The sequence below is a fragment of the Medicago truncatula genome, chromosome 3, assembly GCF_003473485.1.
Source record: "Medicago truncatula cultivar Jemalong A17 chromosome 3, MtrunA17r5.0-ANR, whole genome shotgun sequence".
Taxonomy (NCBI): Eukaryota; Viridiplantae; Streptophyta; class Magnoliopsida; order Fabales; family Fabaceae; genus Medicago; species Medicago truncatula.
The window spans coordinates 22281779-22299507 of record NC_053044.1 but is presented as its reverse complement, the minus strand read 5'-3'; the positions used below and the strand labels follow the sequence as shown (position 1 = coordinate 22299507).

Below are 17729 nucleotides of genomic sequence, written 5' to 3'. Positions count from 1 at the left end.
AAAATACCATTTTTCCCTTGAAGATGATCCTAGAGAAATGTGAGCCATTAATCCTACATTGTCTACTTTAGGTTTCCATACTTTCTTGACCTTTGTCAATTTTGGCTTTTGTGCCTTTTGATAATGTATTTGTGGAAGTCCATACAACTTATTGTACAAAGGTCTTATGTGCCCCTTTTTCTTACAGAAGTGACATATCTTGAGGAGAGATACTTTTTCATTTTTAGACATCTGATGTTCCTTAGTATATTGCAACATATATTTACCTTCAGTTAGATCATTTGTTCTAGTGGAAGCCACAAACTTTATATTCTTGATAGGTTTCTCCTTTTTAACCATCCCATACTCTATTATGGCCTAACCAAAGGTCTTGTATTGCTTGTTCTGGTTCGGATGTTTGGAGATAAACCCTATCCCATTTGGTTTCCCTTTAATTTGCTCTTCCAGAATCTCATCCAGAGCATCAGTCCCAATAGTCATCATCTTTACTTGCTTCATCACATTGCTAATTTGAGAATTCAGCAGCCTTACCTCACTAATGAGTTCATCATTTTTTTTTAGATAACCAACCATTTCCTCTTCCAGTTTGTTGGTGATATTTTTCTGCTCCTCAAGTTATTTGCATGTGTATGTGTTTCTGTCATTCAGCCTTTTATAAGACACAACTAACTCATCATACCCCAAATCTTCACTGTCAGATTCAACATCAGAGAAAACTCTGCCAGTCAATGCAGCAACATGTTTGGTGGATTCACTCTCTCCATCTTCTTCAGATTCATCATCATCAGACCAGGAAACAGTTAAGCTTTTATTCTGTTTCTTTAGAAAAGTAGCACATTCTGTTCTAATATGGCTGTATCCTACACATTCAAGGCATTGGATACCTTTGTATTGAGAGTTCTTCTCATCAGACCTTACAATCTTCTCTTTACTTGTTTGATTGTCAATGTTGAGTCTAGACCTTCTGACCATTTCCAGAGACTCTATCATATATCCATCATCTTCTTGAGTTTCTTGTGACTCATCAGGCTCTACACTAGATGCAAAAGCAATCCCCTTGCCCTTTTTATCAGTCTTGCTGTTAACAGTTATTTCAAAATTTTGAAAAGACCCTATCAATTCATCAACCTTCAAACTTGAGATATCTTGAGCCTCCTCAATAGCAGTAACTTTCATGTCAAACCTCTTAGGAAGAGATCTGAGAATTTTTCTCACAAACTTTTCATCAGAGATTTTTTCTCTAAGAGATTCAAATGTATTTGCAATATCAAGAATATTCAAGTGATAGTCTTGAATGCTCTCATCCTCGAGCATCCTCAAATTTTAAAATTTAGTGGTAAGGAGTTGAAGTTTTGCACTTTTTACCTTGGTTGCACCTTCATGTGCTGTTTTGAGAATCTCACTCACATATTTAGCAACATTGCATTGCTTGATCATTCTGAACATATTATTGTCAACACCATTGAACAGAGAATTTAATGCTTTGGAATTTCTAAGAGTCAATTCATCTTCAGCAGCAGTCCATTCTTCCTCTAGTTTCAACACATCTGTCCTGTTACCATCATCATTAAGTGTCACACGATGTTCCCAACCTTTCAGAACTGCTTTCCATGTGCTGCTATCAATATACTTAAGAAAAGCTTTCTTGCGTGATTTCCAATAGTCATAGTTCGACCCATCCAACAGAGGGGGTATGTTTACAAATCCACCTTCCTTGTGCATAAAGTTAGAATGAAACTACCCTGGAGCTCACCCTAAAACAATCAAGGTGCTTGCTCTGAAGCCAGTTGAAATTCTAGCGCACTTGTTTTAATATGTTTTGTACGATGTTTAAACGTTTGTAGTGTTCCATTTAAGTTTTCAACATCACGAGTTATAACAAAAATAAAAACAAGAAAATAAATGAGAGGAAAGTAAAAGACACAATGAGTTTGTTAACCCAGTTCGGTGACAAACACACCTACTCTTGAGGCTACCAAGCCAGGAAGGAAATCCACTAGTGTAGTCCTTATTCTATAGGTCTCAGCAAACTCCTCATTTACACCAAAGACCTAGGACCTACCCGTATCTATTTCAACCTAGGAACTCCTAGATCTGAGATCCCATCTCACTATCCTAATGGTCAGTCACAACCCCTGCGACCTATCAGACCTAAACAAACACAAAGTTGAAGTTACCTTCAAACAAACAACTAACACCGTGTTTCATAACGTTGGTGTAGTACACATGAGTATCAAACTCACACACACTCCTAAACAAGTATCACAAACGATACAAGAAGGAACATAGTAAGAGGTTCTAAACTTGCATCACAAACAATACAAGAGTAGAGCACATAAAGACTCAAAACCCTAAAAATCTAAACTTTTTAGTATGACGGCTTGAATGAAAAATTAGGTCTTGAAGTCTTACTTATATACTGAAGAAGCTCGGGCTAAATATTCTAGTCTGGCTTGTGGGAGAGAGAGATTCGTACTCTATGTGATTTCGTAAATAATGGTCAATTTTTGTTGTTATTCTGGTATAGGCCAGAACGCAACAATAGTAAACTGCCACGGAAAGATTTAACGAGCGGTAGTTATCTGCTGCGGGGACGTTAAAATAAATCTTTTGTGCTAATGAGCAAAAGTTAATGTGAAGACAACCGGTTTGAAAGTTTTTCCACGGTTTACACGGTTTGAATATTTAGTTTTGGGATTAGTTTTTTGGGTAGGAATTCTATTATTGGAATATTATTTATCTCCCCAAATGTCTTTGCTAATTTCTTGATATTCTTATGAATCTTTATTTTAAATTCTCACAAAATATTTTTTGTTAATCTAACTTAGATTTAAAACCAAATAATGTTTATTTTAAGCTGGTAAATATTTACACATGCGTAAATTTCTTTTATTGAATCAACTTAGATGACGAGTATCCTTGAGGACTTGGGGAAGCAATATTTGGAGAAATTGATAAAGAAAGCAGTAAAAGAAGCACGTTTCTGTTTTGCTTCACATGCATTGCTAAGGAATTCGAAGAAGAAAGGGCAAAGTTGCAACCAGAAAGGGAAACTTTGGAGCAACGTATCAAAGAAGCAAAAGGAAGAAATAAAGATATTACAGCTAATGTTGTTTCTTGGAAAGAGGAAGTTGATAAGCTAATTCAAGCGGACACCAAAACAAAAAAGACATGTTTCTTTGGACTTTGTCCTGATTGCATATGGCGGTATAAAAGGGGAAAGAAATTGGCAAATGATACCGAGAAGATTAAAGGACTAATAGAAAAGGCAGATAAATTTGGAAATATTGAAGTTTCTCGCCCTCCTCCAGGTGTTGAACGCAATTCATTACAAGATTACATTTCTTTTGAAAGCAGGTTGTCTAAATATAATGAACTGTTGGATGCACTGAAAGATGACAACAACTATATAACCGGATTGCAAGGGATGGGTGGCACCGGAAAAACTACTTTGGCCATAAAAGTGGGTATAGAACTAAAGGAATCCGGACAATTCACTTATGCCATTGTTACGACAGTGTCATCTACTCCTGATATAAAAAAGATTCAAGATGATATTGCTGGACCCTTAGGATTGGAACTTAAGGACATCAATGAATCAGACCGGCCCGGAAAACTATGGGACAGATTAAGAAATGGTGAGAAAATTCTTCTGATATTGGATGACGTGTGGGATCAAAACCCACTTCTTACTTTTGATGCAATTGGGATTCCAAAACGGGACAATCGCAAAGGCTGTAGAGTTCTTGTAACCACACGTAGTAAAATAATGAATTTTGACAAGAGTATTGAACTGGAGCTTTTATCTGAAGATGAAGCGTGGAACATGTTCCAATGGTATGCCGATATAAGCAAAAGTTCCCCAAAATATGTGATTGATAAGGGATGTAAAATTGCAAAGGAATGCAAACAATTACCAATTGCAATTGTAGGTATCGCCAGCAGTTTAAAAGGCCAACAAAATCGAGTGGATGAATGGGATGTGACATTAAAATCCTTGAAGAAGCCTGTATCCATGCAGGATGTTGATCCTGATAAGGTTGGAATTTTTAAATGTTTGAAGGTTAGCTATGATAATTTGAAGAATGAAAAAGCCAAGAAATTGTTCCTCCTATGTTCTGTGTTTCAAGAAGATGAAGAAGTTTCTATTGAAGATTTAACCACTATTTCCATTGGAGCAGGTCTTTTTGGGGAAGATTATGACACCTATGATGATGCTCGAAAAGACGTAACTGTAGCCAAAAACAAACTCCTAGATTCTTGTTTGTTGTCGAAGGTTAGAGAAAATTTTGTTAAAATGCATGATTTGATTCGTGATGTGGCTCAATGGATAGCTAGAAAAGAGATTCGAGGAGTAAATTTGTCTAACAAAAATCAAAAGTCATTGATTGAAAAGGAAACAAATATCAAATGTTTATTATTTAAAGGGAGTTACAAGGATTTGTATTTTTGTAAGTTTGATGCTTCCAAACTTGAGACTCTAATTGTCATCGAGAATAGTGAGGAAAATTACTACATGATGGAAATCCCAAATTCTTTCTTTGAAAATATTGTGAAGCTTCGAGTTCTATATTTATCAAGTTATGGTAATTATCGATCACTATCTTTAACTAATTCATTTCAGTCATTGAAGAATATTCGATCTATGACGGTTCATAATGTGGATTTAGGTGACATATCTACTTTGGGAAACATGCAAAGTCTTGAAACTCTTGCATTGGTTGGTTGCCAAATTAATGAATTGCCAAGTGAAATTGAAAAACTGGTGAAATTTAAATTGTTGAAGCTGGAATCTTGTAATATTGCAATGCATAATCCATTTGAAGTTATTAAAAGATGCTCATCACTTGAAGAGTTTACTTCGTGGACAGTTTTAATCATTTCTGTAAAAGATGCATAACCCTACCTGAGTTGCGAAGGTATCATATTCGTGCAGGGTGGTATAGCATTGATGATTCAGTATCTAAATATGTGAATTTTAATGGGGATTATGGGTATTTTACAAAAGGAACACTCAAGTATTGTATGCAAACAGCAGATGTTCTTCTGCTAACTAATATTAACAGTGAATGGAAAAATTTGGAGCATGAGATAGGAACACTCAAGTATTGTATAGAGAATGGTTTTAATGTTCCTGTTGAGCCTCTATTGGGAGATGATTCACAACTGCAGTGCATCACAGACACTGAATACAAGTATTGTAGGAAAACAACAGAGGATCTTCGACGAACTAAATTTGAGCGTGATTTCGGACATCTCTTGGCAAAGATTGATGAACTTGTTAAAGATGAACCTGGTGAACATTACATTTCACAACTGCAATGCCACAAAGACTATGAACCCAAGTACTGTATGGAAGTACAAGAGATTCTTCGGCGATGTCAAATTAACAGTGGATGGAGAAATCTCATGCCAGAGATGGTTCCTATAGAAAATGGTATGAATGATCTTCTTGAGCTTCACTTGGAAGATGATACAGAACTGAAGTTACTCATAGACACTAAACATATTGATTCTCAAGTACCAAATGTTTTTTTCTCCAAGTTAATTGTACTAAAGCTCAAGGGTATGAAGAAATTGGAAGAATTGTGCAACGGTTCAATCTTCTTGGACTCTCTGAACAATTTAGAGAATCTATCTATCAAGGAGTGTAACATTTTTCAAAGCCTGTTTAAATGCAGCCTGAATCTCTGCAAGCTAAAGGAACTGACTCTAGAATCATGCCCAACATTGGTTTCTGTTTTTGATCTAACAACTACTCAAAGCCTGGTACAGCTGGAGAGCTTGGAAATAAGTCAATGTGAGAAATTAGAAAACATATTTACTGATGAAAGGAGAGTGGATATTGACAAGATTGAGGAAATAGACAATGGTGATAATGATAAAATGAATAGTTGCAACTCAATGTTTTCAAAGCTGAAAGTTCTCAAAATCTTTGAATGTCCCCTATTACGATCAATATTTCCATTTCTCTCTGCTCAAGACCTTTTGTTACCAGAGTCAATCATGATAGAAAGTTGTGATAAGCTGGAATACATATTTGGTAAACACCAAGATGTCCAACTTGCTTCACTAAATGAATTGGAGCTTAATGATTTGCCAAACTTCATCGACATATTTCCAGAATCTTATGATATCATGCCTTTGTCCATTTCCAAGGCACAAACACAATTGGAGCCAATAAAATCAAATATATTCTCTTGGAGCCATATCTGTTGTCTTAGATACAAATTGAGGGGCCCCACAAGTACTGAAATCTCATTGGTTTCTGAGGGTCAACCGAAAGACTTCTCAATCTCATTGGTAACATCCTCTCATATTTTCATGTATATTTATTTATTGGCAAGCAAGAATGCGCAATCGCATTGATAACCATCTCATATTTTTCTATTATCTTACACTACATGTATCTTATATTTATTTATAATTCATGTGCATATCAATTATCAAACATCGCAAACTTGAACCCATTAAATCACAACTTATTAAGATGTAATATAAATCCATTAATGCATATTTTTTTCACTATCACTAATATTTGTCGTTTTAAAAGTTAAAGTATAAAAAATTAAAGTTCAATGTATATTTATTTTTAAATGTTCGATTTTGAGAAATTTTTATTACTATTTATATGTCATTTTCAAAGGTAAAAATAAAATTAACTATTGTGTTATAAAAAATTCCCTTAACCTTTTAATATAAATATAGAAATAAGTGAAATGAAACAACAAACATTCAAGTGTTTCATAGGAAAAAAGACCATCAATTTCATAAAAAAAATAATAATAAAACCTTTCAATTTTCTTAATTTGTAGGTAGCATTAACTGTAAGAGATTAAAAACTTGGGTTATGTTAACTTGGGCACATGTTAAGGAACCTAAAAAGAGTAACTTTGCATTGGAAAATATAATATTTTGACTTTTAAGAAATTGAATGCACGACTTTTCGTACATATATTTCTTTATTAAGTTCCTTAACATGTGCCCTTGAGGGCATAAGTTAACATTTGCCTAAAAACTTTGATGCATTATAATTATTTTTTAAAACTATGTATCCTGCCCAAAGACCGACTTATGCATTCTTAACTTGATTATGTGTTCATTCATCATTGTAGATTATATGCACATCTAGTGTAAGAGGATTAATGTTTGCATTGCATTCACTTAATTTTTTTGCACAATAAGGGATTATTTGGTTTGATTTAAGTTTCGTTTTATTCGGATTACATTTTAGGATCACTTATGGGAACGTGCTCAATGTCTTTCAAGACTATCACATATCATGTGCAAAATTAAAGTGATAACACTGGTGAACCTTCCACGGATAAAATCAGTATTTATCTTATCTGTTGCTTCAGGAATGTTGTTGGAGACCTTGACTGTTAAAAGTTGTGATGAATTGAAGCATATAATAGTAGACATTGGAGATGGCAGTGGCAACGACAATATTGTCTTCCCACAATTAAAAGAGCTCTACGTTGAAAATTGTGGGAAATTAGAATACATATTTGGGCACATTGATGATAGTGATGATCATCAAAACTACAATCCTCATCTTCCAGCTTTGAAATGTCTCAAGCTTTGCAGACTCCCAAGTTTAACTGGCATGTGTACCAAAAACTATCGCACGACGTTTCCACCTTTGGCGGTACTTGAACTCATTAATTGCACCCAGTTTGATATTAAATCTATTGGTGATTTCTTTGTCAAGGTATCCACCTTTCTTTCTATATATTTTTATTAATGTTTCTGAAACTATTAATCTTACGGGAAGAATATTGGTATTGATGTAGAGATATTTGTTAGTATGAGAAAAAACAATATTATTAAGCAGAGTAATGTAAGCCAATATACAAGATTACCCTGTCTATATAAATACACGATACATCAATAAAAGTAATGATAGCAAAGTCAACAAGCCAAGGAGTACAATATTACTAGTCATAATTGAAAAACCATGGAGGATACCGGAATTCTCCGTTCTCTCTCTTCGGTGGCTCTTTTCCAGTGACATCTAACCTCACCGGTGATGTCACGGTGAGGTTTTTTTTTTTCTTTCAGTTTTCAGGCTTGCTTCTTCCGTTTGTTTTGATAACTTCACTCTCTACCGTTTAGTTTGTTCACTTCGACTTTTCGTCCGGTGTTGTTCGTGCATCTCCGGGCTGTTTTCTTTGTTCTCAACTGGCTTATCTCTCTTCCGGCGAAGGTGTTATCTTTCCGGCGAGATCAGGGTTGGTTTTCCGACGAGCTCAAGGTCGGTTTGTTCACTTAGCAGCTTCAGTTATTGCATCTTTTGGGTTTGTCACTCTCCATTGTAGCGGATTCTCTGAGGTGCGATATAGGTGGGTTCTTTGTTTTACTGGTTTGTGGTTTCTATCGAGTTTATCTTCGCAAGGACTAGACGAAGAGCTCTTGTTTTCTGGTAGAGTTTCTCCATTGTGGTTCATTGCTGGTTTTTGGTTTTCTGTTCGGCCCCTTGCTCCAGATCTATGATTTTCCCGTGGACTTTCCTTTCCTCGTAACATGGTGGACTTAGCCACCTCTCTCCTTAGGATCTTTCCTTTATAGGGATAGATCTAATTTTTCTTTTCGCAGCTTATACACTTTTTGACTCTGTTGTATTGGTTCAGGCATCTCATATCTTTTATATTTTAGTGCTTTGATAAAAAAATAAGTCTAGGAGTAACTTCAATTTTTAATATTTTCAAGTAAAATATATGATGGTTTGTAGGGGTTTCTTAGACATTAGATGTAAAGCTGTCATGGTGAGGTAGAATATAACTTGTCACATATTAGCTAAGGTCTTTTCTTTGAACACCAACATCTTGTATTTAATTTGTTACGTTGATCCCTAGTGTTTTATAAATCATATTCCTACAAAATCGAGCCCTTTATTAGATGAAATAAATCAGTTATCTTCAATTAAAAAAAAAAGTTAATAGACCTTTACCCCCTGCAATACAGGTCACTTTTGGTTTTCCTGTGTAAATTTTTTTTTATCAGATTTCATCCTTGTAATTTTTTTTTGTTTTGGAATACCCCTAGGCCAACTGACTGTGTATTTTCACTGATGTGGCACGCTGAATCATCTTTCTCTGATGACGTGGCACGCTGACTGTATATTTATTTTTTCATTGTGCACATGTGGCATTTGTGATTTTTTTTTTTAAAATAAAAAAAACGAAAAAAATCTAGAAAAATGAAAAATAAAAAAAAAATCTGGAAAAATTAATATGTATCGAGATTTTCGAAAAAAATTATAAAAAAAAATCTTAATTAAGTTCCTGAAAAATTCTAAAAAAGATCACTTTCCAGAAAAAAAATTTGAATTTTTTTTAAAAACTTTTGAAATATATTTTCTTATTATTTTAAAAAAAAAATCGAAATAGTTTAAGTTCCAGAAATTTTTATAAGAAGTGTTATTTTGTATTAGAATTTTTATAAAAAAGGGAAAAATTCAGGAATTTAAAATATTTCAGGAACTTAATTCAGATTTTTTTTTTTATAATTTTTTCGACAATTTCGATATATATTAATCTTTTCCAGATTTTTTTTAAATTTTTACAGACTTTTTTTTCATTAATTTTTCTAGAATTTTTTCATTATTTTTCATCCTACCTGATTTTTTAAATTTTTTTATTTTTTCAGCATTTGTTTTCATTTTTATTTATTTTTCTATAATTTTTTCAGATTTTTTTCGTTTTTTTTTTAATTTTTAGTTTTTTTTTGAAAAATGCCACGTACACAATAAAAAAAAAATTATAGGGGGAAACCAAAAGTGACCTATATTGTAGGGTAAAAGCCTATTAACTCTAAAAAAAATTATATGCTATATTATGCTCAAATTAAACAGAAAAGTTAAGCTTATTTAATATCGGTTGTTTATGCATGTTGAGCAGTATATGGATGTTTGTTATATTATTTAAGTGACTTAGTTCTACCGTTTCTTCACTCTTATTTCATGCATTTGTAATTTATTTCCCATTCATTTGTGGCAGGAATGGAGTGGGAATGTGGAGCATTTTGTCGCTTTGGAAAGGTTGCTGGTAGGTAATTCCAATGTTGAAAGTATATGTTGTCTCAATGAAGTAAGTGAGCGGAAGATGAACTTGGGATTGCAAAACATTGAGTTGCGTACTCTGCCTACAATGACATGTCTTTTTAAGGGTCTCAAAAAATCTTTTTCCCTCAAAAACCTTACAATGATGATAATTGTGGGATGTGAAAAATTGGAGATTATTTTCTCTATTTCTATAATAATGTGCCTACCGCAGTTGCATCATATAAGAATTGAAGATTGCAAAGAGTTGAAGCATATTATTGAAGATGATTTGGAGAATAAAAAATCCTCAAACTTTATGGTTGCAAAGACTGTATGCTTCCCAAAGCTAAAAACACTTGTTGTAGTAACGTGTCATAAGTTGAAAAATGTCTTTCCAATCTCCATATATAAAGAGCTTCCTGAGCTAAAGGTTATAATCATAGTAGAAGCAGAGAAGCTAGAGGAAATATTTGTATGTGAAGTTGATCAGGAAGTCAATATTCCAAATCTGAGATATGTAGCATTTCTCAACCTACCAAGCCTCAGCCAGACCCAAAGAATTCATTTTCAGGCAGTACAAAATCGTTCTATACTACGTTGTCAAGAACTCTCTCTGACATCAGCAATGAGAGAATATGACGTACTTGGCTCTCTTATTTGGGAATTTTTGCCAGGTACACACTGTCATACAGTAATATTTACAAAAAAAAAACATACCAAGGACTAGATTTATGGATGTTTTCTTTTAAAATTCATCTCTACATTAAACCCTTTTGGCTTAATTAAAGATAAGTTATTTGTTGGTTACATTTTAGTCCCATAAGTTATTAACGTTACCATTTAGTCCCTTTAAGCCATCTTCTGTCAATCAAATAAATCTCCACCGTCAAAACCGTTAATCCAATGTCTAAGGTGGATACACATTGCAAGCTGTCACGTCACCGTTCACATGTTCTTATTTAACGTTTTGGCAAAATATTGACGGTGAGGATTTATTTAGTTAACAAATACTAACTTATGGGACCAAAATGTAACCAACAAATAACTTAAGGGACCAAAGCATTAATTAAGCCAACCCTTTTTATTATCAAGATAAAAGTATGTTTATGAATTACTATATGATGATTTACGGTTGAAAGTGGACATTTTGTTTTATTACTATGCTCATGAATTACTATATAATGATGTTAATCTCTATAATATTTTACTGTAGATTATGAATGGTTTTGGGGTCCTGCACATGGTATATTAAGAAACTTGACCTTATATCAAACCGGTTTAGCATCAGAACACGTGTTGACTTCTTCACAGGTCAATCCAATTCCATTTTTTCAAGCATTATTTCTTGAAAATGTCAAATTCCCTTCAAAGTTCCTATCCACAAAACTCATTCAATTAATGTTCATGATTTTGAGATACTATCAGTGGCAAAATTACCGACAAATTCAGAAGTAATTTGCAGGATAATGAGAATTCCCTTACTTAGTAATAGATAAATCAGCAACATTTTCATGGAGAAATTGATAGCACCATCAAACCTTCTCACAGAAATAATAATTTCATATAGTACCACCGAATCTTGCATATAAAGCTAAAAATGAAATATTTAAGAAAATTTATTTTATTCTAACAACTACTTAAAACTATGCTGCAACTAATTTACATTTTCATGCTATGCAATCAGTTGGCGAGTTCACCATCAGAAAATGAGCCACATGTACCAGTCATTGATCATAAACAAAAGGCATTTCCTCTATTTTGCTCGTATTCTCTCTGAAACTTTTCCAATGCATGATTATACTACAATGCTAAACATCTTAATTATCCTTTTAATTTTAATTTTAAGCAGGGTATCGAGATAACTGCTGAAGAAGGAACTACATTAAAATCCTCATCTCATTTAAAACCAGCCAGTTCATCGTCAGACCTATTAGCTACTTCTAAGCATATAACAACTTCACAGGTGAGTTTATTCTAGGCTTAATTACTAATTTGGTCCCTTAACTTATTTTTTGGTTTCGTTTTGGTCCCTTAACTATTAAAAGTTTCGTTTTGGTCCCTTAACTTATTTTTTGGTTTCGTTTTGGTCCCTTAACTCTTCCTCCGTCAACCACTTTGGTCCTTTATGCTAGGATGAATGTATTAGAGTTAAGGGACCAAAACGAAACCAAAAAATAAGTTAAGGGACCAAAACGAAACCAAAAAATAAGTTAAGGGACCAAAACGAAACTTTTAATAGTTAAGGGACCAAAACGTAACCCAAAAATAAGTTACGGGACCGAAACGAAACTTTTAATAGTTAAGGGACCAAAATGAAACCAAAAAATAAGTTAAGGGACCAAATGAGTAATTAAGTCTTTATTCTATGCAACAAAGCCTGCAAATTAACATGAAAATGGCAGCGAGTAAGTCAAACGTTGTAGAAAAAATAAAAAAAACATAAGAAGGAAAGAAAGAGTTTATTGTAAACATATATTTGATGCAATAGGAATGACCAGCGAATATCCTTCAGGATACTATGAGTTTTTTATGTGTATTGCACAATCACACCAAGCGTATCTGTTAACAATATTTTACAGATTTATTGTTCTAACAATTCATTCATGCATTAGAGAATTGATGAATGATTTAGAGTAAGAGAATGAGGGAGAATTATGTTGTTAATGTAACAAAATTAGTATCCAAATTGATGACCAAATGTCAAGCATTTATAGTGCATTATATGACCCTTCACATGAGAGAAAACACCTCTTTACTAAAGGTTATTATAATATACATCAGATTTTTAACTTGAATCAATGTTATGGTTTATTAAACACCCTTTTGCCAAAGATTATGATTATATACATCAAATTTTTGGCTTGAATCAATGCTATGGTTTAATATCTATCAGTAAATAATAATGTTCCAATGTATATGATTGATTCCTATGAAGAGTTACAACCTTTTGGTGATTAGTTACAACTTTTGGTTATAAAGTGATTCCATTATTTTGGAAATCACCAACAACCCACCAACATTATTTTGGAAATCACACGAACAAGTGTGCATAACTTACACATAGAGTCTCGGTACCGTTTAAAGAGAATTTTCAAATGACACGTTAAGAAGACATCATATCATATATCCCTTTTCATGTGAAATTAAGAGTCAAACATTCGAACTCCGTGAAGTGGCTAAACTTCATTCTCACATAGGTAGACTATATCGGGAATGCCCCATAAGTATGCATTGCATAAAATATATGCTATATGTTCATTAAGAGAAAAATCTCATCTTGCTCTTTTTAACATTATGGTACAAGTACTTTTAATCATTTATAATGTATTATATGACCTTCACATGAGAGAAAACACCTCTTTTCCAAAAGTTATGATCATATACATCATATTTTTTACTTGAATCAATGATATGATTCATTAAGCACCCCTTTACCAACGGTTATGACCATATATATCTAATTTTTGACTCAATGCTATCTATCAGTAAATAATAATGTTCTAATATATATGAATGATTCCTATGAAAAGTTGCAATTTCTGGTAAAGACTTACAACTTTCAATTCTAAAGTGATTCCATTATTTTGGAAATCACCAATAATCGATGTTAAAATTAAGAATTGTAGCTCTTCACTTCTCTTTCTATAACAGCTTTGGTGCTTTCCATTCCACAATTGGATAATCAATCGAAATTTCAAAGATATAAATTTTCCTTAATGAATTCTCTTTTATTGTTCCGTAGAAGTAATAGAAGAGATCCATATTCATTATTTCATTGTATCTTATTAGTTGTATTAAGTTTTAAGGGTCAACACTCTTATATATTGATAATGAGAATGTTATGTTTACATTTAAGATAGCAAGAGCATCCACAATGAGTTAATTCACCTATTGAAGAGTAAAAGTTTGGGTTGCGGATGGAGAATTGTTACATGTTAATATTTAATTTAATTATCATTAACTATAACCTATTAGTTAGCCTGCTTATTAGTATTCTATTCAATTGTATTTATACATGTTGATTAGTCTTCTCTTTATTTTAGTGTATAAATAAACCTGTCATGTACTGTTACATGTTAATATTTAATTTAATTATCATTAACTATAACCTATTAGTTAGCCTGCTTATTAGTATTCTATTCAATTGTATTTATACATGTTGATTAGTCTTCTCTTTATTTTAGTGTATAAATAAACCTGTCATGTACTTTTACACACAGATCAATGAGAATTATATATCACTTGTCTTTCTATTTTCTACTGTGTTCTAAATATTAACATGGTATCAGTTGTGAATCTCTTCATCAATTTCTCTTGTTGATCGATTCATCTCAAGAATCCTCTTTATTATTCAATTTCTGAATTTTTATTTTCAGTTTTCATTCCGCTGTTCATTTGATTCCTTGATTATTTGATTTCTTTCATCTCTATGGAGAATCCACCATTTTTTGATTTTGCAACCAATCCTTCAAATCCTTACTACTTGCATCCTAATGAAAATCCATCACTTGTTCTTGTTACTCCATCATTGGATAACAAGAATTACCAGACTTGGTCGCGATCTATGCGGGTCGCCTTAATTTCCAAGAACAAATTGAAATTTGTTGATGGAACCCTAAATCCTCCTCCTGTTTCAGATCTCCTTCATGAACCATGGTTAAGATGTAACAACATGGTTCTGTCTTGGCTTCAACGATGTATTTCTGAAACCATTGTGAAATCAATCATTTGGTGTGATCGAGCCTCCGTGGTTTGGAAGCGATTGGAGAACCGTTTTGCACAGGGTGATATTTTCAGAGTTGCTGATATTCTTGAGGAATTGGCTAAATTTCAACAAGGTAATCTTGATATCTCCTCCTATTTTACACAATTAACCACTTTGTGGGAAGAAATTCAGAACTTCCGGCCAATTCGTGATTGCACTTGTGCCATCCCTTGCACTTGTGGTGTTGCTTCTGATCTCAAAAAGTATAATGAGCAAGACAAAGTAATTAAGTTTTTGAAAGGTTTGAATGAGCAATATGCACATGTGCGCTCTAAAATTATGCTAATTAATCCTTTGCCTGAACTGGATAAGACTTTTTCTCTTGTACTTCAACAAGAAAGACAAACACATATTCCTGTTTTTGGTGAAATTCCTGTTGATCAACAATCAGCTGTTAATCAAGTTCAGCAAACCAATTCTAACAAAGGTTTTGCTCGTGGTGGTTCTTCTAGCTATAGAGGTCGAGGTAAAGGATCTTATAATGGAACAAGAGGACATAATCAAGGCATTACTCGCACTTGTAGTCATTGTGGAAGACATAATCATACAATTGAGACTTGTTTCCTTCTCCATGGCTATCCTCCTGGTTATCAAAACAAAGGTCCTAAGTCAGCGAATCTTGCGGTTTCTGAACAAAAGTATACTGATGCTGTCCAGAACCAAGGATCTGTTAGCAGCCCTTCACTGAATTCTATCCATGAGCAATATAATCAGATTTTGCAGCTTCTACAACATTCAAATTTGCAAGCTTCAACGTCAAACACCAATGCTACTATGCCTCAGCCTGCTGTCAATTCAGTTATCTCACTTCCCGCAGCTTATACTTCCACATCCACTCCCATAATCGGTAAGAAATCTACTCTTTGGGTCATAGACTCAGGAGCAACTGATCATATCACTCACTGTTTGCAAAATTTTTCTTCTTTCTACAACATTCCACCTATCTCCATGTCACTACCAAATGGTAATAAAATAGTGACAACCATAGCAGGCACAGTATCCTTATCCAATTCACTTATCCTTCATAATGTTTACTACATTCCTGATTTCAACATCAATTTATTTTCAATATCTCAATTTTTGAAAACTTCTAATGCCAGTTTCTTGTTTTCTATTGATACATGTTCTATTGTGCAGATTTTGAATCAGAGAGTGATTGGTACAGCTAAGAAGTTTGGAGGACTGTATGTGTTGGATTCTTCACTGCTAAATAAATCTCAAAATAATGGTTTAGTTTCTGCTTCAATTTGTAATTCTGTTTTTCCAAGTTTGTCGTCTAAGTCAACTGATTCTGCAAATGTTTGGCATTATAGATTGGGTCACATTTCGGATTCCATACACAAATGTATTTCCATTCAGTTTCCCATTGTAAAATACACCAGTACCCACTCTCCTTGTGATATATGCCATTATGCAAAACATAAGAAAACATCATTTCCTCATAGTCTTATTCATTCCACTCAAATATTTGATATACTACATGTTGATATTTGGGGACCCTATGCTACCCCTTCTGTTTCCGGATTTAAATATTTTTTAACCTTGGTTGATGACTTTAGTAGATTTACATGGGTCATTTTTATGAAATGTAAAGGTGAAACAAGAAATCATCTCATGAATTTCATTTCTTTCATTGATACTCAATTCCATAAGAAACTTAAATGCTTGAGAAGTGATAATGGACTTGAGTTCATCATGCCTTCATTTTATCTTTCTAAAGGCATCATTCATCAAAGGTCTTGTGTTGAGACTCCTCAACAAAATGGTATTGTAGAAAGGAAGCATCAACATATCCTTAATGTGGCTCGAGCCCTCTCCTTTCAATCTCATATCCCTACCAATTTTTGGCATTTTTCAATTCAACAAGCTGTCCATATCATTAATCGAATCCCAACTCCCCTTCTACAAAATAAATCCCCATATGAATGTCTTCACCAACAACAACCTTCTTTAATTCACCTAAAAGTCTTCGGTTGCATTGCTTTTGCCTCCACCATCCAAAGTCATAGAACCAAATTTGATTCTAGAGCAAGAAAATCAGTTTTTCTTGGATATAGAGAAGGCACCAAGGGTTACCTTCTTTATGATCTTCATTCACATGAATTTTTCTTATCAAGAAATGTCATCTTTCATGAATCATCTTTTCCATTTTCTACATTGCATGAACGATGTTCCCCTGATTCCTCTACACCTCATGTCTCCGTTGATAATTCACATCTTTCTTCCTATCATGAACCCATCCAATCATCTGTTATTCCAAATTCTTCTTTTCCTCTCTCTCAAAACCTTGATAATTCTGATACTTCTACAACACATAATTCTACCCCTCCTAATGCTACATCTTCTGCAACAGCTATTCCAGATCAGACCACAACAGATGTACCTATTCGACGATCTGCACGACCTAAAACAACACCGGCATATCTTAAAGACTATCACTGCAGTCTCCTTACTTCTTCTGAATCACAATTACTCTCTGACTCAGGTAAATCGGCATATCCTCTCTCTTCTGTTTTGACATATGATCATTGCACTCCTTCATATAAAAATTTTTGTCTAACTGTTTCTTCTAACCCTGAACCTAAGACCTATAATCAAGCTTGTAAGATTGAATGTTGGAAAGAAGCTATGAAAGCTGAGTTACATGCTCTTGCAGCCACAAATACTTGGTCAATTGTTGATTTACCACCAGGAAAAGTTCCAATTGGATGCAAGTGGGTTTACAAAACTAAATACCACTCTGATGGTTCTCTTGAAAGGCATAAAGCCCGGTTAGTTGCAAAGGGTTATACTCAAATGGAAGGAGTTGATTACTTTGATACTTTTTCACCGGTTGCAAAAATGACTACAGTTAGAACATTACTTTCTTTGGCAGCCATCAAAGGGTGGTTTCTTGAGCAACTTGATGTCAATAATGCATTT

The 17729-nt window shown here is 33.6% G+C and overlaps 1 pseudogene; it reads left to right on the top strand.

The window, feature by feature from the left end:
* LOC25488934 (uncharacterized) overlaps positions 1-10769 on the top strand; it is a 67107-nt pseudogene extending 56338 nt beyond the window's left edge.
* Positions 10770-17729: the final 6960 nt, after the last annotated feature.